The sequence below is a fragment of the Ctenocephalides felis genome, unplaced genomic scaffold (assembly GCF_003426905.1).
Source record: "Ctenocephalides felis isolate EL2017-DRISC unplaced genomic scaffold, ASM342690v1 CF-g0.4_SCAFFOLD_01170, whole genome shotgun sequence".
Classification (NCBI taxonomy): Eukaryota; Metazoa; Arthropoda; class Insecta; order Siphonaptera; family Pulicidae; genus Ctenocephalides; species Ctenocephalides felis.
The window spans coordinates 30,186,473-30,212,728 of record NW_020537324.1 but is presented as its reverse complement, the minus strand read 5'-3'; positions in this window follow the sequence as shown (position 1 = coordinate 30,212,728).

The window sequence follows — 26,256 nt, the reverse complement described above, 5'->3', positions numbered from 1 at the left end:
AAAGATTCGCTGGCACAATTTCATGTAATTAACTGTTGAAAAAAAAATTTCGACGATTTTTATGATTTTTTTTGCGATACCTTAGTCTTCTTGACCACACTAAAACATTACGGCCCTACGACTGTTAAAAATTGTTAAATTGTTTTAATTGTGTTAAATTTTAAAAACTTGCCATATTTAGAAAAAAATAGCAGCGTTTGGGCGTTTGTCAAAATTAGATCTTTCGCCGACGTTTGCTCAAAAAGGTCTCAAAAATTTAAAATCCATTTCATGTATCTCGATGAGGACTATTGTTTCACAGTTTTGTTAGACGATCAGCCGAGCCTTTTTTTGTAATTTGTAGTAAACTGTGAAACTTTTCGTCTACGTTTTAGCTCACAATTCGAAAACTGTTTGTAATATATTGGTTGGGAATAATATTGATTAGTTTCAGATAAAGATCGATCAAGCCGTTTTCTTGTAATTAACTGATAATTTTTTTTTGCCGATTATTATTAAAAATTTTTTCACCATGGATATCATGGTCTTATAAGAACATACTGACATTTTAGAAAATTTATCAGAGTTTGAAAAAATGTTATAGTCAAAATTTGTGCAAAAGTTGCTTTTCTGATATGTTAAGTCAAACATTATCAATTCTTGGAATAATAATGAGCTACATTTTTAAAACATATAAGCATGCTACAATTTTCTAAATGTGTTTGAGAATATTTAATTGAAAATCGTAATGTTTAGATTTAATCGAAAGCAAAATTTTTATTTTCGAAATTAACAGTTGAAAATGTTGTCTGAATATCTAAATCTCAATTTCGGTTCATTAAGTCAATTATTACACCTATCGGAAAGATTTTGCCTTAAGGCAAAATGCCACCTTCAAATAGTTTTAATTTTTTATTGCAGCATGCTCAAACCCAAGTGAAGCAAAAGATAATAAAAATTACTCATTCAGAACTAAAAATAATATAACTAAATTCTCAACTCATCACTGATACACTGGTCTTTGACACTTTATTTCATTGTTTCAAACACATTGTTTTTGCTTGAAATTTTACACGTTGGCGGGCAATAACAGGTGCAGTAAGTTATAAAAATTGGCAGTAGATTTACTCTTAAATTAGTTGTGTTCGATATTCGAAGTTTTATTAAACACTTGAGGAGCTAGTCACATTATAATATTTAAATTGTTATATTTAATGAATGTTATAGCATTCATGTCAAGCATCACCTTTCTATTTTACGCCAAGTGCTTACACAAGCTAATTGGTAACTACAGGCATCAAAATGGAAATGAATGCTATAGCATTCACGTCCGCGTACGTATTAAGCACAATTTACCGATAGACATAAAAAGCACATTTGATTTGCAGTGCACTAATTTATTATATATAATTAAGAAAAATCACAATGTTTCGAAAATAAAAATAAATCTAAGTATTTTTTTTATTTTCACTTGACTTTGCTAATGGAAACAATAATTAAATATAATGTTATTAATCAAATTCTAATCATGTTTGTCAGCCCTACTAGAAGTATTCAGGACGCGTAACGCACCGTAGGAAGAAAGGCGACGCTTTTGCACGGCCGGATAACCGTTTACACTTTTTATTTCAAATGAGAAATAATTCTCCCTCGAGCTAGATTAAGATTACACCGCCGACGACCATGGACGACAACGGAATTCTCAAATAGATGTGTAACTCCCCAGAAAAACCCACAAAATGAAATTAAATCGTGATATAATAACAAAAATACTTGATAGGCACTGTCACAACACTGTCGAGGGGATGGTACTGCAGAAATTTTACGAGTGCGACTATTAAGCTCCGGGGTGTATTTTTATGGGAAGAAAATACGCAAACTGTGCACATGATGTTTTTGCTTAAGGGAAGGAATTTAATACATTTTTATAATTAGAAAAATAATTTCCTGCAATTTCAGTGATATAAGAAAAATCATACGTGTAAGTACTCGTGGGTAATTTTTAAAATCACATTTATTTATGATAATTTTATGATTCAATCTATTGACGTCATAAATCATGTCAAAATGATTTTTTTTTATATAAACTGTTAAAAAATATATTATAAAATATTCTAAAAATCCAGAAGTATATGATATTAGGCATTGTAAGAAAATAAACGTAAATAACTCAAAAGTTTTATTAGATGAATTCGTGATTACACCATTTCTTTAACCGAATTTTTCTACATGTCTAATTAAAATATTTTAAAGATACATATGCATATCTTAAAATTTATTTAAAGGAAGGCAAACCAACTTTTCACATACAAGCATCGATATATAAATTTATCGATTGCAGCATGAAGTACTAATAAGTTACAATTTTATTTAACGGAATACATAACAAACACAGTTTTCAAAACTTTCAAAATTGATTTATTAAATTACGTGTATGTGGCATTTTACCCTATGAACTTCCTGGTTATTGTAATAATAAACTTAGTCGATAGAAATTGATTTTCAGATAAAATTTTCACCAGTTTGTTTAAAAAATACAGAGTTTACTTTTTCCAAAAACCAATCAATGCAATTTTCAATTCTGTTTCAAACTTATAGTATCTGTAATTATATTAATCATAGGACACAAACACTTGCTTGTAAGCCCTAAAAGTGCAGCTCATTATGCTCAAATTTTTTGAATTTATTTAATTTAATAAATATTCGTAGGCCTCTACATTTTTAGTGTATTTGTTTTGAGCATTGGAACTTTAGAATTATATCAAAAATGCTAGAAAATATTTTATTTGTGTTAATATTTAAGTAATTTAATTATCTTCGACGGCAGTCGACATAAAATACAACTAGCTGTAAGTGGAATTCTGTCTTAAGGCAATTAGGGCATCGTGCCTTAAGGCAAATTGCTGAAACTTCCCGTACCAAAAATTATTATTTTTTTTAAAAACGATTAACATTTTTGAAAAAAATTTACTTCGAAAAAATAAGATTTTTGAGAAACTATAAATTGGACAAAAAATTACTTTTTTTTGAAAAAAAAATTTTTTTTTTTAAATTTAAAAAAAAAATAATTTTTTTTTAAATTTTTTTGTTTTGAAAAAAAAATGTTTTCTTTATTTTGACATATTTTGGAAGATCTGAACTTGTTTTTCAAAGCAATCGTGCTGCTTTAACTGCATAGAGACAAAATATAAAGCGCGTAAGCGCGGCGTCGCTGTCTAACGGGTAAACATTGATACGGAACCCATAGGAAAATAAACAAAATTTATACTTATTGTTAAAATCTCTATAAAATATCTGAAAATTTGATGTGCATATGTCTAATGATCGTTTTTGACCGCCAAATGGCATTTTTTTCTACTTTTTTCGTTAGATCTCCGAAACCGCTAGACCTGCCTTTATGAAAATATGATCAATTCTTTACCTTGTCAATACAAGTAAAATGTTTTTTGAATTATTAAAATCGGACGCTCCGTTCTCTTAAAAACTGAGTTACCGTTTTCGGCACTTTTTGCCCCGTATCTCCGGAACGGCTAGACCTGTCTACGCCAAAAACTAATCAGCACGTCTCCTTATCAATACGAATCGAATGTTTTTTGAATTATTCAAATCGGTTGATCCGTGTTCCCGAAATCGTCGACGAAAATTTGTATCCGCACATACATACACATACGCACACACACACATACACACACACACACACACACACACACACACACACACACACACACACACATACATCCATTTTTTCTAAGGTATGCCAAAATGTTCAGAAACCTCTGAAACGTAAAGATATATAAAAATTTTCATTTTCGATTTTTTTGCGATTACTATAACTTGCCCTACGGGAAGTTAAAAAATTGAGTCACACACACACATACTTTCTCTGGAGTTAGTCTCAATCGATTCAGAATTACTGGAAATTATGAGAAAACAAAATTAGCAAATCGGATTTTCTGGCGAAATCTAACTCCTTCTGCAAGTTGATTATTGTCCGAACGCTATTTAGTAGCTTTGTGTTTTATTAACATAATACAGAAAACACTTGTTAAAAATTATAATACTTTAATTGCTTTCATAGTATTGCTAAATGTATTATTTATAAAATTTAGAGTTTTTTAAAAATAGTTGATCTTTTATAGCATTATTTAAAGAAATATTTTATTTTACAAACCAACAATTTCAATTTGAAAATACACTTAAATTGAATATAGTTCAAATAAGTAATAAAAAAGTAATGCACTGGAAACTAAAAAAAAGCTTTTGAAAAATCTATTGGAAAATCATGAGCAATCGTTCCGCATACAGGTGTGATGTACGTACAGATGGTCTGGCTAATTTCAATCGCCGCCGAGGTTAAGTTTTTCTGTCGGCTTTTCCGGAAAGTATTACGACTATAGGAAAAACGAATTGGAAATTCAAGCGGCGTTCACAGATGGACATGAATTTCCTTTCAGAGTACCCAGTACGGATGGTGTTCGAAGGTGTGTGTGCACAGGTACGTTTACTGAGTGTTCGGGAATTGTATCGGAAAAAGAACCCACAAATAGTAGGTGTAGCAATCGATTTTTGAAAAATCGACAAAATTGGAAATAAATGAAAATATACTGATGTAGCAAGTAGGAATATGTAATACTAGCATCCGTGCACTAAAATTTCCACCAGAAATTCACAAAATTTACACAAAAATTTACAAAGTTTTTGAATCAGGCGACCAAGGCACTTGTAACAGTTTATTTGAATTAATATACCTTGAGAGCCATTGATTATATTTCTACAAATTAAGAATAAATAGTCGCTGTAATTAATAAAATAAATTAAGAGAAATATTTTTATTACTTCACAATTAATCAATTTCTAGAAGAAATGCGGTGTTGTTATAACTTGACACATCAGTGGCAGTATTTAAGGTTGTTGCAACATTTACTGGGGCAAATAATAATGATGCTTCTAATTTGGTATTTTTCACTCATTTAAAATAAACTTGTTTTTAAAAAATCTTTTCATACAACAACGCAAATTATATTATTAATACAATTAAATCATTCAGCGTCTTCTGTAATATAATTTTTATCATAAATCACCATAATTTTTTTGCGGATTATATTCGAATTTTTCACCAGAAAAAAGATCTTCATGGAATTAAAAAAATTAAATTTACATTTAAGATTAAAATGTAGTTTTGTATTTTTTATATGAGAAGTTCATAATTGAAGCAAAATTTTATGTCATAGTCATTAATGAACATTGTATGCATTAAACTGCTATATACTACTTTTATATCAGAGTATGAATTACGTGATTGACTATAATTTTTTTAGTAGAATGAATGCACAGTAAAAAAATAAATACATTCTTGCCATTACCATCGCCTCGCCTGAGTTATTGAATGCTACGTTATTGGTATTGCCATCATATCACTCCGGAGTCCGCCTTAAAATTCAGCGTTATTTTTTTTCAATGGCATCACGTACTTGTTCGTACTTCTGGGAAATGTAACAAAGTTAAGAGCTCGTCCTTTCCCTCTTTCTCTGCTTTTAACGTCTCACTCAACATTTCAGTCCTTTTCCCTTATCCCGCAGATCTTTCCTATTACTCAATATGAAATTCCATAACGCTATTTTCTGTAACTTACTGCACGGCTGCTTGAAATAAGAACGCAGTTTCGTATTGCATATGATATAATGTGATACGCAATAATGATTTAGAATAACTATGCATATATAATTCAGATTCTTACTGAAGATGTATCAATTCTAATAATTTTTTATTTGATCACTCTTAAAAAACTGCCCTCACATGTATATATGTGTGTATGTCAATGAATATTTTCTAATATTTTTAGATTTATGTGTACAGATCAGTCATGTTAATATTTTTAATTGAAACTAAATATAAAATAAATGTTATATAATAGAAAGTATAATTACATTTTCGAAGTCTTTTGTTATTTTAGTTTGAAATGCGTGTTGAAAGAGAATTTTAAAAATAATACGAATTAAGCAAAAAAGATGTAAAGCTCATTCAATACTCACTGAAAATAACTGACATTGTAAAGTATAAATTTAATGGCTATATATAAATAATAGTTTATTATTAGAAGTATTAACATCACAAATACATTTCCAGGCCCAGAACATCTATAAGATAGACTGTTAGGAAGTTGATAATCCGACTGGAGCAATTAGAGAAGCCGTCATTAGCACACTCATATATAAGACCAAGTTTGAACGCGTATACTATGAAAACTGTATGTGATGTGCATGTGTTAACATAGATTTATGAGAAATTAGTTTTTGTTAGAGAACTTTAACTACTGTTAATAATGATTATATTTATAAAGTTTATGCACTGCTTCCTATAACCGGAAAGCAAAATTTCGTGACGGGCAAAAGTACAAGGCGTCTCCACCGTATTTCAGGAGTATTATCCTTTTCTCTGTTTAATATAATTTTAAACATCTTATTATATAATATTACAAACATTTTATTATGAAAGTATTTACGAAGAATTATTTGAATGTTTATATAATTTACGAAGTAGGTATCAAATAAGGTTTATTTTATTTTCTAATGTTTATGGCGTGTTATAGTATTCTCTTGGATAACTCTACTTTCTACTATTGCAAACTGACTATTGTAGTTGTACTAATTACTTCAATTTGTCGTTATCTTTTATGTTAACTATAATCAAATTATCAATAGTTAATCAATTTATGAGATGATCAATTAATTAGATTAACATAATATTTATGATGTAATAAAGATTTTACATTTAAGAGTATGTTTCTAATACAAACGGAAGTCGAAAGTTTTCGAATATTATGAATACTAAAAGCAGAATTTATATTTTATGAGTTGCATGAATACTTAGAGTAAAAATTGTATACGATCAGTATTTATTTCAGAATTCGTAGGTGCGTTTTTATTAAAATCTTTTCACGCATGCACGTTTTGTTGGGCTTGCACACATGAATAAGAATAAAATAAGTTTCACCTTCCGTTCGCAGAAATAGCTACTCGTTCATTCGATGCACACAACGCGAAATGAAAATATATGCAAATAAAACGCTATAAATAAATTTTTAGCAAAAGCTAAAATGTTCTCATATCCCGTGAAGTGAAATATTTCATCGTTCCGCAATGCTTTTAACCCACATATGTCCCACTTTTATATGAACGTAATAAAGCATCGTGAACAATAGGAATATTTCACTAAAACTGAGTAAATACAAAGTATGCCTTTTAGGTAAATATAAAACTTTAAAATGTGTTTATATAAACTGTTTGAAATCAAAGTTAGATAAATATTTTCAAATATAGAAAAATCAATTCTTTTGAATAGTTGCTGAAATAGATACAATTTAGCGATCATTAATTAGATGAGCACTCTTACAATTTGAGATTCAATATATTATGCAATTTATAATTTACTTTTATTTCTCAAAATTTAATGATTATATTATATCAGTGTACATATTTTTAAGTTCAATTCACGTTATGATTAAGCATAAGCATTACGTTTTTAATTAAGCTTTATTCCAATTTTTTATCAAGAAAATTTACCAAACTGATGTAAATTAGAATTAAATGAAATGTTAATGTTATAGTTATTGTTGTTGTTCTATTATTGTGAAAATAATTTATGCTTTACTTTGAAAACATCACAAAAAACTATAATGTTTTGCTAATATATAAAAACTTTAAATATCCGTTGTCTTATTCAGTAATATTTTTTACAAATTAGTGCAGATAAACTTGCTCAGAAAATAGATAAAATGATTTACATATTAGAACTTCAATCAATTTCTTAACTAATACCTATACTAATAGTACATTAGATTTTAAACTTAATTCAAAATAAATTCGACTTATTTTTTTAAATAAAATTTTACAAGCAAAAATTCAATGAAACCATACTACTGAAAAGATTCTTAAACGAAAACTTGAAAAAAAAACTTATGTAATGAAAAGTAATGCTCTGTAAATTGCATAGATATTGAAAAGGCACTTCTAAGAAGAGATCTTTAGTATTATTAAGGTACTAGTATAATTATAAAAAAAAATAAAACAAAAACTCTATAGTATATCTAATAAGCATAGCTTATTTAAATACATTGAGTGCCTGATAATTATATTTTGATATAAAAGCATAGAAGATATTTCCATAAGCTCAAGAAAATCTAAAATAAAATTTTAGATAAATTAAAAAACAATGACTGGCTGCAAACTAGGTAAGAAATTATTCAATTAGTAACTTATATTTAGCCGAAAGGTGAAAATATAAATTTTAATGTATTTTTCAATTGCTCATCATAAAAAAATAAAATTAAGAAAAGGCAGTCTCAAAATTAAAAAACAAATGTTAGGACTGGGCAACTTCTTATGAAAATTTGTTCAGTTTTTGCATAAGCTCAAAAAAATCCGGATGAAAAATATAGTGCAAAACTTGATATGTATTATATTAATTTGAATGTTACTGTTTAAGAAGTAAGTCAAAATATCTAGTTAGTAAGATATATAATACAGACAAAATAATAAGATGTGAAATGAGCGACAATATGCTTCTACATTTGAAGTATTAAAAACCATTTATTTCATTTTAAGAATTAGTTTCAAGAGCAAATTTGTCAAAGAACTGGTACATCTTAGCAACTTTGAGAGTTGCAATAAGATTTTATGTCACATTACCCACTGGGTACACAGTCAGCACGTATACATCTATATACATTTGCGGTAAATGGCATTCCCGTAAAACTGACAAATATGTCGCGTTACCCTGTCTCGCTACACTATTGGATAGGTGGGTCCCTTCAGGGAATATATCGTGGGTATTTCAGTGCTGCCGTACAGAGTGGGTTGCCATTTGAAATGGGCTCTCTATAGGTAGGTAATAGTGGGTTGAGCTGAGAGCACGCGGGTCTTGACAACGACACCATGCGTGGATATATGCGACAGGCAAGTTACTGAAGTGTCTACTCTCGAATAAAAAAGTCTAGACTAGTACGTATGATACTTATTTTAAACGGTTTTAGATATCACCGAGGTAATGGTGCACTATTAGAGTTTTTCAGAATCTATCGATTTCAAATTAGAAGTATACCGTGAGATGTATAAGCTAATATTGTGCACCTTTACAACTGTGTTTTATGATGTTGTGCTATGAAAGAAATATCGTATATTTAAAAAAAAATCTTGAACAAATTAACATTTGAAATCCACATATTTCTGTATGTTGACATCATTAAATAATTATAATTTATGTAATGATTAATATTTGGAAAGTATTATTTAATACGTTTGCGGGCAGCATAATTTTCACGAAGATTGACTTTCATTTTATTTTTAAATTGTTTGTGATACCCGATAGTTGATTGAACACCATTCATGTCAGATCATCATACATTGATAAATGCTATAGCATTCACGTTAAGTATTACGTTTCTTTTTAACACAATACGCTTGTCTTAGTGACAACAAGTAAATGAGATGATACGAAGTTATCTAAATAATCAGTTAGTCGTTATCTTGACAGTATAATAATTACAAAAGCGTTATGTGAATATGTTTTGACAATATATCCAAAGTTATGATATCATGATCAAATGTATAAGATAAGTTTGCAATGAAAAATATTTCCGTTTGTAAGATACGTTAAGAAATATTCCACAATTTTAGTTTTAGTTATCTTAGCAATTTATAAAAAAATAATTGTGAGGTATTATATTATATGCGACGATTCCAAATTGTTTATGAACTTTATATTTGCAAATGTTGAAATAATAGTTTTGAATTAAGAAAATTATGCTTTTAAGAATGAGTTGACTGTTCGAGCCTTACAATAGAGAAACAATGAGTAATTAATTTGACATTGATTATTAAAATTATCACACAAAACTAACTTCTTTCACTAAATTTTCTCAAAATTACCAGTTAGTTTTATCTATTTTTACTTTACTTTTATCATAATAATGAAAAGAATTTGAACAAACAAATTATTTACATGTAATTTTAAAGATTACAAAAAATCTGCAGAGCGCAAAGGTCCAATTTGATTTAGGTGAATTATGTTGTAAAAACCTAACCAATTTTATCAAAACAATTAATACACATTAAACAAACAATCTTCTGACTATGTTCAATAGAACTATCATAAAACTAATTCGTTATTGTAAAAAAGTGTTTTTTTTTTTCAGGAAAAAACAGGTGCAACAACCAAATCATAACCAAAAAAATGCAGCAAAGTAATTTTGTTATAGATTTTCAAACATTGCCGTTTATCTCTACATGTTACATATGATTATTCATTCTACATGTTGAAAAATAAACTTATATTTTTAATGTCCTAAATTGAAACAAAATAAACAATACATATATGTTATACCCAAAGCTCTAAATGTAATTGAATTCAGAATTTTGTTATTCTTAAGAAAATTTTGTCAAATTTTGAGGCACGTTTCCATGCCAAAATGGTAGTATAGAAGGTTTTTATTTTAATAATTTATTTACGTTGATAATGAACATTTAGTGATATTTATCATGTCTTGCTAATTATTATTTATGTTATAAACTAAAAAAGTTGTTATTTCTAGATATTAATATTAAAAACTTCATGCTTTATTCAATAGTTAATTATTTCAAATGCATTGTTTGACTTTTATTCTGATATCCTAATGCGTTGTTCTTTTTCAAATTTGTAATTCCAAATTATTGAGTCCACAGTTACTGTTTTCATGATAAATCTTGCTGAAGAATAGTCCTTGGTTTTAGTCCAACAAAATTCTAGAATAAAACATTTACACGGAGTACGAGTCTCCGTATAGTTAAGGAGAATTTCATTGTGGATATAAATAAAATGAAAAGGGGAAGAAGTCATGTGTAGCCAGATGGCAAGTTGCTTCAAATAACAAACGGTGCTACTTGTTGATATAGACATTCCATATGGCGGTATATTATATAGAAGGAGAATACATAAATTCTGATATTTCTGAAATGAATATTTTTTCATGTGAAATTGAATTTCGCATTGTATAGTACATAAAACATGTGAATATTTTATTCAGGTTTACCGATATATGAAATATATTGTGATAGTATAGTGATATGAAACAAATTTAGTGGATAATATGTTTAACAAAGTATTCTAAACATTTTTATTAAATTTCATACGAGTGTTAATCGATTAAATTTTCTACATACATGCTTGTAATGATTTTTGTTAAATTCTAAATAAGTTCGATATTTATATTGCGCTAATTAATTAATTAAAATTAAAGTAAAATTATTATGTAGAATTTTTTTATGGCTATTTACATAACTTGTTCAGCGTAGCATGGAACTGGCAGAACATATGTGAAGTATGATTTTATCATTGCATCGATAATTATTGTATTGTTATTCATAACAAAATATGTTAATTCACAGCGAAACAATTCATTTTATTGAATTGCTGTTCTATTTTTTGTTTGGTACTACGTTTTTTTTTTCAAATTTAATATCTGATTAAATAAAGTTGCTTGAAATATTATCGGTAAAAATAATTGTAATTAAACTAATGCAAACCAATAAATCAAATTAAAAAAAATCACAAGCAATATGAAATATTAAATATGAATATATGTATAGTTTTTAAATAATACAAGTTATGTTAAACGAGAAATATACTTTGGAGCAAAATATTACACATCATCAGTAATGCTTTATAAAATGAAGACATTTTTAAAAAAAAAAATCAAAATGCCTGACAAAAGTTTTTTATTTAGGAATCATTTGTGAATTCTTAAATTAAAATTTTAATTTTATTTTTAAATATACTGATCGATGTTCATTGAAACCAAAAACCTACTATTGATCGCACACACATCACAAAGTAAGATTTACTAATCACCTAAAAAATATAATTTGTTGCATATATGCAAAATACACATACACATCGAATCAACAGATTTGAATGATTTACAAAAACATTCGATTTGTACTGACGGGGAGTAGTGTTTATTAATTTTTGGCAAAGGTAGGTCTAGCCGTTCAAGAGATATGAGACAAAAATGTTGAAAATGGGAATAGTTATTAAATATTTTTTTCAATAAGAAATATATATAAAAGCAAGATATACATCAGAGACGCTCCGTAATTTAAAATCATTTTTGGAACACGCAAAGCAAAATTCTGGACGCATTTATTTGTTTGATAATTATTTATAAATGCATAAATTCAAATTTTAAATTCATTTCCAAATACAATATTCGATGTTAGATAAAAACAAGAATCTACTATTCAAATTAATTTTTGCAGGGAAAGTTACAGTAATCGCCTCAAAAATATAAATGTTTGCATATCTTTGAGTGTTAAGATCTCCTGAACATTTTGGCATTAGCAAAAATGTATGTTTATGTTTGTTTATGTACGTTTATATACAACGTTTCGTTTACGATTTCGAGAGCACGCATCAACCGATTTGAATGATTAAAAAATTTGTATTGACAGAGAAGATTAATTCGATTAGTATTGACAAGGAGACATAATGATTAGTTTTTGGCAAAGACAAGTCTAACCGTTATCAGTTTAAAAGTGCTGAAAATGGAAATTCAGTTTTTGATAGAACAAGACATACAATTAAATTGATTGAATAAATATTCGATTAGTATTGATGGCGATACATGTTGATTACAGTTGAAAATTACACTATTCAGATATTAAAATTAATTTGAGCTAAAATTATATAGCCCACTTATGTACCTGAAATAAGTAATTTTAATTTTGAAATTCGGTTTATATTTTTCTTATAAATATGAGATAAGATCTTTTAATTCCATCCCCACTTAATTAAGTTCTGTTTAATTACTATTCATGTAAGCATGTAATTATCTAATTTATAAACTAATATTTTGTCTATAAAATACGAATAATAAAATCCACAGTTTTTATCATAATCTATTTGAAAACATTTAAAATTCCTCGAATACTTTATTGCGGTATGGAAAGTTTCATAAATTTCCTGTAAAACATGATGTCATGTATTACTAGTTCATAAAAAAATGTTTTACCACATAAATGGTAACTAATATGCTCTTTCACATTTTTCATTAAGAAAACATAATTATTACAATTCTCGGCAAAACAAAATATCAAGCACTCACTTTAATGGACGTATGCATGTATAACATAAAAATGTTACAACGCACCATATTACCCTACGAGTCTTAATGACCCTTAACGGCAAAAAGTTTCTAAAAAAAGTACCATATCCCCGTGCCATTTCGCGCGTCTCCACCGGCCGCATTTTCAGCGCGCCCGCTCGCGGTATTCCCAAGCCGATGTATATTATTCTAATATACATTCTACGTAACAACATAGTAGTGTACACATCTGGTATCGCAGAAGCACAGGGGAACGGGATGGTTCCGCATAAATATACATAGACTCTTTTGTGGGACATATTCAAAATTCATGAGGCAACATTCGTTCCATATATCTGTGCATAGGCAGGCGGAAAAAGTAAAGGTAAGTTTTTGTCGAGTGAAAAACACTTATGAAGGCTTGAGTGATTCGTGTGGACGACAAAACACTTATGCGAAAGTGTAGTTAGTTTGGGTTTAGTGGGAAAACGTGATTTAAATATTAAAATACACTTCAACTTAAATATACTGTAATGTTTACACAAACACACACACACACATATATATATATATATATATATACATACATGTAATGAATAGTAGTGCTCTAGAGTAGATCCGTGAACTCGGTTAAACTCCAACTCGAATCAGGAAATAGTTTAAAATATTTCCCATTGCCATCGAAATAAGTTGTTTTTAATTGGAAACATATTTTTGATCTATAATTTCAAAACCTTCTGAACATTTTGGCATAACTTAGAAAAAATGGATTTATGTGTGTGTGTGTGCGTATGTGTGTATGTGTGCGTGTATGTATGTATGTGCGGATACAAATTTTCGTCGACGATTTCGGGAAAACGGATCAACCGATTTGAATAATTCAAAAGACATTCCAATCGTATTGATGAGGAACCATGCTGATTAGTATTTGGCGAAGGCAGGTCTAGCCGTTCCGAAGATACGGTGCAAAAGGTGCCAAAAATGGTAACTCAGTTTTTAAGAGAACGGAGCGTCCGATTTGAATAATTCAAAAAAACAATAAACATTTTATTTGTATTGACTAAATGAAGAACTGTACAAATTTTTGGAAAGGCAGGTCTCCCATATCCCCTTTGGAGATATGGAGAAAAAAGTAAGACAATGAGCCATCTGGCGGTCAAAAATGAACATTAGACATGCACATCAGAGTATCAGATATTTTAACAATAAGTATAAATTTTGTTTACATTCCTATGGGTTCTGAACCAATATTTACGCGTGAGACGGCAACGCGGCGCTTACGCGCTTTGATATTTCGTGTTTATGCAGTAAAAGCAGTACAATTGTTTTGAAAAAAATTTCAGAATTTCCAAAATATTTCAAAATAAATGATTTAAGATAGAATGATTTAATGTGGTTCGAAATTCTATTAAAAGTTTCAAATCATTGATTAGCTTTTATTGATTATTATTATTGATTATATTTAATTATTCGAATATTGAATTGCGGTACGGGAAGTTCCATACACACATACTTTTTCCAAATTTGATCTCATTCGATTCAGAATGTCTTGAAACGTCTAAAAAACATAGAATTAGCAAATCAGATTTTTTTTATGAAAACATTAACTTCGGGAAGTTAATAAGTTAATAGTACTGATAGAATTATAAACTTTGAATAATCTTGAATTTACTCATTTCGAAAAAACAGAAATCATATTGAATACACCACTTGACAATACCACTTGTCACCACTTAGAACGACCACGTTTAGAAGAGAAATAATAAATTTTGAGTGAAAGAAGTACACATATAACTTTTTCATCGTAAATTAATTTGAATATATTTTGAACTTCTTCGTAGAGATTGAAGACGTCAGATATAACAATAACTGGTTACAGATTATAAAATTATCACAAAAACTTAAATATTACAAAAGTTTAAGATTCGATAACAATGTATGTAGTAAATCTCCCATTTAAAAAAAATTCTATATATAAATTTACCAAATACTAATTATAAAAATACTTTTTCGTGTATTTCAGCGTAGGCTTCCTGTTTAAGAGCTTCAAATTTTATTGATATTTAGGTCAATAGGTACATAAATATTTGAATTCTTGAAAATTATGATATATTCAATAGAAATGCCGACATTTAGTTTTGCATCCCGAAAGCACATTTCTGAAAGTGCTGGTATGTTAATATAAAAAGTATATTAATAATGAAAAAAATCAAATCAAATGCCTCTCATCGCAATGTATGCATATGTCTTTGTACTATTTATTTCCGCAAATTTATAAGACCATTAACCAACTGCGATTTATTCAAGTGTGCGCGCACTATACACAATCTCAATCATTTTTCTTTTTCCGAGCAACTGTATCAAGTCATCGGATGACTTCACGTTTTAGAACAAGCACTTCATTAAAGATACTACGAACCGACATACAACTTAATCTATGGAAGTGTTCAGGCCGCACCCATCACCAGAATAAGTAAAATGAATCATGTACGAAAGACCATTACTACACCTGAAAAGAATCGCGGTTTATGTTCTAGAGTAGATGAATATTATATTCATTAGATATAGATCAAATCGAAAGTTTTAATTAAAATTCAGAAGTTAATGGTTCACTATATGGATCGTAAGTTGGATTAAAATTAATTTTAATTTTTAATATATTCAAAAGGTAATCCTTTAAGTTTGTGTAAATTTTTTAATTTGTACAGAATTTTTATTGAAAATTTATATTAGAAATAGTGATAAAATAAATGACAAAAGCATCAATATTTTCGTATATTGTTAAGAATTTTAAATGGTTGATAATTTTGGAATCAATTTCGTAATTAATAATTTTTAATACATTTAATAATTTGAGGCATTGAACATGTGCTCATTTCTTATTTATATTCTTCCATCTTTACATAATGCTTATTGAAAATGTAGGGAAAAAATAATAGATATTTGTAACGAGTATTATTAAAATTAAAATAATGTTGATGGTTATGAAGCTTGGGTTGATTTTATTCCATCTAATAAAGCAATACAATATAAAATATCAGGACATTATATATATATATATATATATATATATATATATATATATATATATATATATTATATATTATATATATATATCACATTGTATGTAACATAAGCTACAAATGAAACTGTCATTCTAGTCACTAGTATAAAGAATGAAAATTATGAAAATTATAAAAAAAAACAGACTAAAAAAAAATATTGAGTAGCCTTGTTATGAAAAATATACGGGAAGTGATGGACCAATTACTGAGTTACCTAGGATCAACAAATATCAATAACTAGTTGGTATTGGTATTTTGTCTTGAGGTGATATACATGAAATTTTCGATATATGTAAATAATTGACTTAATAAAAAATTAATTACTTTATTTACTTTAAGAAGTTTGTTTTCGTAAAAAATCCGATTCGCTAATTTTATGTTTACTCGACATTTCAAGCCATTTTGAATCGAATGAGACCAAATTTGGCAGATGTATGCGTGTGTGTGTGTGTGTGGGTGTGTGAACAGATTTTTTGTCGTAAATCGACGATTTCTCAAAAGCAGCTGGACCGATTTCAAAAATTTAAAAACCATTCGATATATCTCAATGAGGACTAGCGTTTGTCAATTTTGCCAGACGATCGGCGAAGCCGTTTCTTTGTGGATAGCAGAAAAGTGAAAGTTTTCTTGTAATGAATTGTTAAATATTTTATCGACGATTTTTATGAATGTTTTTTGACGGTAGTTACCATAGTCTTATAGATCATACTAAAATATTACCTACAACAACTTGTTTAACTTTAAAAATTTGTCAAAGTTTGTAGAAATTAAAATCGTTTTCTTGGCATTTGTCAAAATTAGATCTTACATCGACGTTTTTTCAACAACGCCGATTTCAGAAATTTAAAAGCAAATTTGATGAACTTTGATAAAGATTATCGTTTCCCAGTTTTGTGCGATGTTCGGCCGAGCTCTTTGTTTGTAAATTGGCAAAAAGTGTTAAACTTTTCGTCCACATTTAAGCTAATACTACAGAATCGATTATGAATGATCAAAAACTGTTCGATAGATATTAGTTGGAAATGATATTGATTAGTTTTATGTGAAAATCTACCGAACCGTTTATTTGTAATTAACAGTTGAAAACAAAATTAACCCGATTTTTATGAAATATTTTCTGGCGATATATATCGATATATATGATCATGGTCTTAAACTTACTGAAGTAGTTTTTTTTTATGTTTGTTAAAATTAAAATTAGACTATTTATTTGGTGAACATACTGAAAACTAAACCATTAAAGTCCTACGGAAATTGGTTCAATTATAAAAATTGATTTTTGAAAATTTGCTTTTAGAAAATACTTAAAGTTAACGTGTTCATTCGCTTTCAATTATGTGTAATAAATCCACTCGGAATACTTTTAATCACTCATAAATTAATTTTTTGTTGATTAAATCGATTATTTACACATATCGGGAAGTTCATGTGTTTGCCTCAAACTAAAATATAAATACCAACTAGTTTTTATTAATTATGTGAACACAAAAAATTTAAAGTCGTAATTAATAAATAGAAAATTCAATATACAACCGCCATGTAATAAAAAGTTTAGAAACGATGAAAAAACATCTCCAATCTACCGACATCTTCATCATTCAACGCGTTGAGGGAAAAAACAACTCGGTTAAGTAAATGAAAAAACAAGTTCTACTTTCTTCAAAAACATAGAACGCGACCAGCAGCTGCCGCGTTTATTAAAACTCCTTTGTGTGCACTCGGCGGAGTCTCAAATGGGGGCAGGAGACAGAGCCTATCATCCCCCATCGGAGCACCCTTCGGTGGCATGCTAATGAAAACGCTGCACTTGTAAAAAGAATGCTAATGACGGCTGTTCTTTTCCCTGACTTGCATCACTTATCGTCAACTTGAATTTTAAATAGATTCCGAACAGTACACATAACGCGAAAGCAAGATCGAGTGTACGCGGTTGGAAAAGTTTCTTAACAAGTCATCTGTGAACACAAAAGAAAACCGTTTTTAGAATACTTATGAAAATATTTAACTTTAGATAGATATTTTCTATGTATATATTTTCATCTGAGCGTTCTCTGGGGCTCTAGGTAGCGTCAGTTTCTGGTAAGAAGTGTAAGGTGATATTTTTGTAGTATGACTTATTGAAGTGGATTGTAAAGATAAAAATATACTTGTGTGCTTTTTGTTTTGTAGTGTATACTTTAAAAATAGTAAAAAAGTAATAATGAAAGTTCTTGAAAAAATAAATTAGTTATACAAAAAATTGAGTTGAAGTGGAATATGCCTAAAACCAAGTTGCACTAACTTCGGTATGTGTAAATAATGTATAATATATAAAATCACCAATGATCTTGTTTACCCATCTATGAGGCCAATTCTCCTGCAAAGAAGACAAGAATATATTGTTGTAGCAACGCTGTGTTACACATACATCTTTATATAAAATGGCAGCAATGCCAAAACTTTATGTATTAATTTTTTGTGTGATAACAATGCAGTCATTGTTTTTTCAAGTAGACATATCTAAAACGTCTGACTGCACAGCAAATACATAAAGTATTGACAGATTTTACTATCATTTTATATGAAGTAAGGAGCGTAACATAGAGTTGCCGTAACAACGCTTCATTTCAGTTCATTGTATCAGAAAATTGACCCGTGTTCAATTGCCCAAGTATCAATTTGTCCACTTTCCTACTGTCTACATATATACCCATTTACTCGTCTACTTGTCTACTTGTCTACCTGTCTACCAATGGGCCTGTCTACTTGTCTACTTCACTACGTTCTATCTCTTTACCTTCTAACTTGTCTATCTGTCTAATTGTATATCTGTTTACCTGTCTACCTGTCTACCTGCCTACCTGTCATATCTGTATAAATATTTCTACATGTAAATGAATCAATAATAATGATTTGTATTGATCATTGCAAATCAACAACATGCCAACTTTTTTTTTAACTTTCTTTTTCATGTAACTGCAAAACCGCTGGACCTACCTTCGAAAAAATAGAATCAATTAACTCCGTCAACACAAGTAAAATATCGTTTGAATTTGATGTGTTTTCTCAGAAACTGCCAAATTATTCAAAATCGCCATAACATGTGTATTTTTAAAATTTAAGTAATTTTTTGCAACTGTTCTAAATGCGTTGGTGTTCATGGAACAGTTCAATTTTTTGTTGGTTTTATATGAATTTAAATTGAGTATGAAAAAGGTCGTTGAAATAGATTACGTTAAAAGTTAAATTTTACTTATTAATTTAAAAAATAAATATATTTCTCACTCAAATACGATATTAATATTTCTTTGAAGGTTTTTCAGTAGTAGTATATAATTTAGAGATAATCTCGAATTTGAAACTAAGATTGTATCATGTAATGAGTAACTGTTGGCTGTTTAAAAATATTGAAGCTTTTCTAAGATGAGAATCTCAAAAAATTTTATAAAAGCTTGAATTAAGCGGGCAATTAATTCATTCACAAAATACAACTTATCAAAGAACGCCTAATGCTTTTCGATTTGTATTCTCTCATTTTAAGTATTGGAAAATAAATGTTCTTTTAAAAAATTGCTAAATAGATAAGATAAACTTTTAATCTCCAATTGTACGTATTTTGCGACGCATATATACAATCAAAATAGCATCGTATATAATCATTATGAAAATCATTTCGAATTAGATCAAATAGAGAATGATTTGATATCAGATTTATTATAATATATCATCAATAATTAATTTATATATTGCGGTTTGATAGTATAAGCAGAAATATTTAATATGTAATTTTTGAATCTAATAAATATTTCACGCACTTGTTGAATAAATGAACTTTGTCAATTGCATTTCTATTTGCTTTATAATAATTCAATCAACCAGGCGCATAAATTCCGGAAATTTAAACAAATAGGTATACATTTTATTATAGAAATATTGCAACGTATATAGTTCATGGTACATGAGTTCTCATTTGTGTGTCCAATACTAATTTGAAATCGGTTTAATTATAGTTTAATATTTAACGTTTCGCATTGTTACAGTTAATTCTAAACAATTTTAATTAGGTGTAATTATAGCCGCAGTATAATGCGGTGTACTTTGGTCGGATGCAATTACAAATTTACTATTATAACAATGTCCGTATTACAGTAATTTGTATCATGATTGAAGAGTGGAAATATAATTTCGCATTACTGGCCAATTCGTAAATATATCATGATCTCAATTCCGCATTGAGATTATTATAAATAATGTATAAACAAAAATGGAAATATTGTAAAATCACAATAAAAATAAGATGGATAGCGTACATGTAAGTCAACTGCAATAGAATTTTCTAAAAGTTAATAAATTTATTAACATTTAAAAAATATATTTAAAAAACAACAATAACAGCGTACTGGCATAAACAAAGCAATGGGTTTCGAAATTCTCTATTTACAAAATATTTATGAAAAGAATAATTTAATATTGTATATATATAGAGCTTTTACAAAAATCCAGTTCGGAAAAGCAGTGTTTAGATAGTAATTTTTCCTTACAGGGTTTTAACAGTTTTCGAGTTTTTATAAAAAAAAACTATTTGCTTAAATAATTGGAACAAAAGATTTAACAGAAAATTCAGAGCTATTAAAAGTATTTGAATGAAATTATCTACTGTTTATCAATAGATATTTATTTTATGTAATTTATTAGAACAAAAAACTAATAGTTAATCATTGTCTATACATGTATTTCACGTTCAAGATTGTACATATTTTTATGGTAACTTTTATAATAGTATACAGCAAAATGGTGGATGAATGAAAACAAATTATATACTTATGTTTTAATAACCATATTATTAATTAAAAAAAACTATTTTAATAGGTACAGACAGATATGTAATAAAAACAACTAGAAAATATGTAACTACATTTTAAAATGTAAAAATCGAGAGTAAACGATATTTTATGCACACTTCCTTTTCAAGATAATGAAGTTAAGGGCCAAGAATTATCTATTCGGAAAATTTTCTGAATAAATTTAAATATTAAATATTTTTGAAAAATGAAATATGGTTTCAGAAAACATAGGATTTGTTTTCATCAATCCGACATATTTGACTACATTAGTTTTTTTTTTTTTTTAAGTGTTATTGTATTTCAAAGCAAATCGATGATTTCTTCTAGAAGAATTTTCAGTTTTCAAAATATTCTCAAAATTAAGGTTATGTAATTCAATTAATTAACAAAGCTCAAATTATAAATTTTCAAGTAGTCACCAAAGTTTTCAACAGAATTGTTTTTAAATTGTTTAATTTAATCTCGCATATTGTGAATCACATCAAATAATTTGTTTGGATTCCATTCCAATTCTAGTGATGCAAAAATTTTAAATACAAGAATATAGGGTCCAAATTAGTTTTAAAATGAATGGTGAAGTAATGATATAAAAACTTATATAAAAAAACTAATTGTTACCTTCCCGTAGTGTAAGTTATAGTAATCGCAAAATATCGAAAATTAAATTTTTTATATATCTTTACGTTTCAAAGGTTTCTGAACATTTTTGCATATCTTAGAAAAAATTGATGTATGTGCGTGTGCGGATACAAATTTGCGTCGACGATTTTGAGAACATGGTTCAACCGATTTCAATTATTCAAAAAACATTTCATTGCTGTTGATAAGGAGACGTGCTGATTAGTTTTTCGCATAGGCAGGTCTGATCGTTTCAAAGATAAGGGGTTAAAAGTCCCACAAACAGTAACTCAGTTGTTAAGATAACGGTGCTTTCCATTTTAATAAATCAAAAAGCAATTCACTTGTATTGACAAGATGAAAAAATGTTTGAATTTTTATGAAGGCATTTCTAGCTGTTTCGGAGATCTAGTGAAAATAGTACAAAAAATGCCATTTGGCGGTCAAAAAATGATTATAATTATTAGACATATGCACATCAAATTATCAGATATTTCATAGAGATTTTAGCAATAAGTATACATTTTGTTTACATTCCTATGGGTTCCGTATCAATGTTTATCCGTTAGACGGCGGTGCGGCGCTTACGCGCTTTGGTATTCCGTAGCATTTCAAGTCCTAATGCTACTCTGTGGGGAGTAGACCGGTCAGTCTCAATTTTTTATATATCATTATAATCATAGAAACTTTAATTTATAATGACCTGTACTATAACAAACACTTTATTTATCACATAATACAACTTAATTAATATAATATAAAAAAACAACTAAAGGTCCGTCGATGTAATCGGCATCCGACTTTCGTATCAAGCCATTTTTACTGCGTGCATATTTAGCGTTGGCTGGTGGTAGCGGGCAGATCGTTTCGGATGTTCGGTTGTGCGCGAGGAAATAAACGCGCCAGTATAAACGATAAGCGGCCGTGTACCTCTGATAACGCGTAATGAGTTTCGTTGTAAGTCAACGAGGGAAGAATAATCAAGACGTATGTATTCATTTTGCATTTTAACAAATAGCTTAATAAGAAAAGCTTTAAATTGAAAGACAAATGACATTTTATTAGTATTTAGCAAATCATTAAATATCTCAAATAAATTAAAAATCTAATATATCATACTATATGATTATTTAACATTTCGAAAGTAATATTTTGTTTTTAGTTTTTAACATTCTGTAGGGTAAGTTATTGTAATTGTTCAAAAATCAAAATTGTTTCTCAACATTAAGGCATATCTCAAAAAAATGTATGTGTGTGTTTTGTGTGGTTGCAATTTTTCGTCCACAATTTCGGGCGCACGAATTAACACTTATTTGAAATACTCAATATTTGATTCCTACTGACAGGGAGAGGCTCTGATTAGTTTTGTTTAGCAGAGACAGGTTCATCCGTTTCGGAGATACAAAAAAATAGAAATCAAGTTTTTAAAAGCACGGAGCACCCGATTTGAATAGTTAAAAAATTATTCAATTTTTAATGGTGAGAAGAAGTAATGATTAGTTGGTGGCAAAGACAGGTCTAGTTGTTTGGGAAATAAATTTAAAAAACCTTTTGCTTATATACACAAAACAATTGTTTTTTGGAGAAAGCAAAAAACATTTTTTTAAATATAGAAAATAATTCGGACTTTAATTTTAATTCTAGCTAAAATTCTAAAGCTCACTTATATACTTGAAATATCACTTATGATACATTTGAAAACATTCATATTCTTCAAATATTTCATCACGGTACGGGAATTCCAGTTCCAGCAATTTGCCTTATGGCACGAAGCCATCAATCGCTAGTTTAATACTAATTATGAAGTTTCCTAAATGTTTAGTTTGTCTGAATCACATAAAACCAAAATTGTAAAAATTTGTGTGCATTTGACCGAAAATTACACATTTCCTCGACATTTTTCAAAAACGGCTGCACCGATTTTAGATTTTTTCCAAACATACATCACAGCACACAGCACACAACACATATCAAACAATCAACTATCAAAAAATTTCGCGTTTTTGTCTAAAAATAGTAATATTTTTATTTGCTATTTTGTCTAAAATAAATCACCTGTTTCCTTTTACGTCATAGAGACTAGAGTTTAGAAAACCCTGAATTGTATAAAATGTACAGAATCTGACTGATAAGAATTATGAATACATTTTCACCCGAACGCTAAGAAGATTCTTTTAAATTATTAAAAAAGATTTCCTGCATTATCATTTATTGCGTGTTTTTTATGAAACTCGGTGTCGACATTTTAACGTTAATAGCTTCGTTGTGTATTTTGATAAATTATTTTTTCTTTTTAAAATAAAAGAAAATGAAAGCAAAATGAAACGTTGAAAAGTTTATCATTATCATGAAATAATTTATTGTTATTGTTAATGCACATTGCTAATCAGTATTAGTAGATTTGATTACCTTGGTATAACTAAAATTAAATATTATAAATTCGTAATATTAGGCATTGCATTAGCAAAAAATTTTACCAGCTTGTAGCAAGACCTAGAAAAACCAATATTTTTAATATATTTATGGGCACATTTTATGAATAAATTATATGTAAATTCTATTTTAACCAAATTCACTGAATATATATTGTAACAGTAGAATCTATTAATATAAAATTTTATATGAGGATACAGCAAGTTTTAAGAATTACAAAGGTTACAAAACAAAATTACTTTTTTATCACTAATTATTTAACTATTCGACTATTCTATCTTGCATAGATATACAACTTACTTTGAATATTATCAGGCGAATTTCAAAGAAGAAATTTAATGAATATATTGATTAGGTACATTAGGTATATTAGTGATTTCAACGACCCTTTATCTTATAAGATGTGCTGACAGGACCCACGTCCCTAGAACAAATGAACCTTGTAATTTGGGTTGAACCGCCTGATCTGATCGGCCTGTGTTACATTATGTCAATAATTCATTCAATTTAGTAGAACATTCTTCAAATTACTACTAATGATCTGAATTATAAAATTTGAATAATTTCTAGTGCTTCTAAGCTTCAATTATATGCTGCGTATAATATAACATTGTTCTAGTATTATTATTGAAATCACTTTCTAGAAAATTTCTAGAGAGTATTTTTGTTTAATAATTTTACTATCTGAATTCAAGAATGATAGAATTTTGTTTACTGTTGCGACTTCAAAATTTGTAATAATTGTCTCTAAAACAAGTTTTTTTATGAGAAATATATTTGTAAGAATTAGCTTTTGAGTAATTCCCATACAGATATGGGATTCCCACGTGCATAAAATTATTAAAACTTGTTATAATTAAGAAAATTTTTATTTAAGTTTATTATTAATAGTTCTAATTATATAAAAACAATTCAGATCATCTTAGTTGAAGATAAAAAATCAAATGCTAAGCAAGACTAATTCAAAGATGTTTGAATTTTCAAAAATGTTGCAAAAGTTTCCAATAAAACAGAACTTATTCGTTGAACTTGTCCGAAACATTTAAATTAAAAATGAATATATTTTCCTAAGCACAATACGAAATCAGTCTATAATATAACTTGTACAAAATTATTTTTTACCCAAGCAAGAAAAAATATGAAAAAATATTTACATATTTTAATATTTACAAGCATGGTGGCTTTTCATTGTAATTACAAAATTTAATTAATATTGTACTCTGCTATGGGCACAACTGGCACAACTGTCTAAAATCAAAGCTATCTCCAGACCCTTTCATAGCAAAACAAGCAACTGACTATTAATCTGAAGGATAGATAATTTGAAGGTCTCCTTTAGTATCTTTACTTATACCTTTAAGGATGTAAGGTATTGCCTACCTATCGCAATCATGATTTTGAATAATGAAGCGGAATGAATCTTCATTACAATATAATCATAGTATGTGAATAATGAATTTTAATTTAGTCCTCAAAGTTTTATTTCAATTCATTAAATTAGATCTGTTTCAGTGCCTTGTCGGAACAGAAGTTTGTGGTTTCAACAAAAACAAATTGAATGATATGAAATTGAGTATTCCAAAAATTTTAAAAAAATTATTAGACTAGACTAAATTTTGATTTTGATTCATTTTGCGTTTTGATCAGGCGAGCAAGATAACAGATCATGCAGGCTACGGTTAAAAAATATTTTTCATGAGAATAGTTCATTTAGTTTTTTACAAAAAAATTGTCTGGTGATGATACATAACTGTTTTTTAGTGTAATTTTGCCAAGTTTAAATGCAATATTAACTAGTGGTGTATGGCATCGTGCGTTAAGGAATAATTGTATAATATATATAATTGTAATAATTTGGAATAAATTTTGTAATAAAAAAAACTCATCGTCAGAAGTATATTCATTATAAGTTATATTACATTATTCAAATGTAACTTTTCACAGATACTTGAATTTTTTTTATAGAACAACACCTAGCTGATCTTTCAGAATTCTTAAAGTATTTCGTCAGGATTTATGATTATATGAAAAAGTTTTCTGCTGGTCGAGCAAACTTAACATGTCGGTTGCGACCGTCGCGCTCAACTATGAGAAAATTGACTTCTTGGAGACCGCCAGGAAGAGCTAATGAAAATATTTCACTCCACCATGAAAATGTCAGGGAATAACATAATGTGATATATAGCGTAGGTTTTATTTTCGAAATTACATTTTCATACAGGAT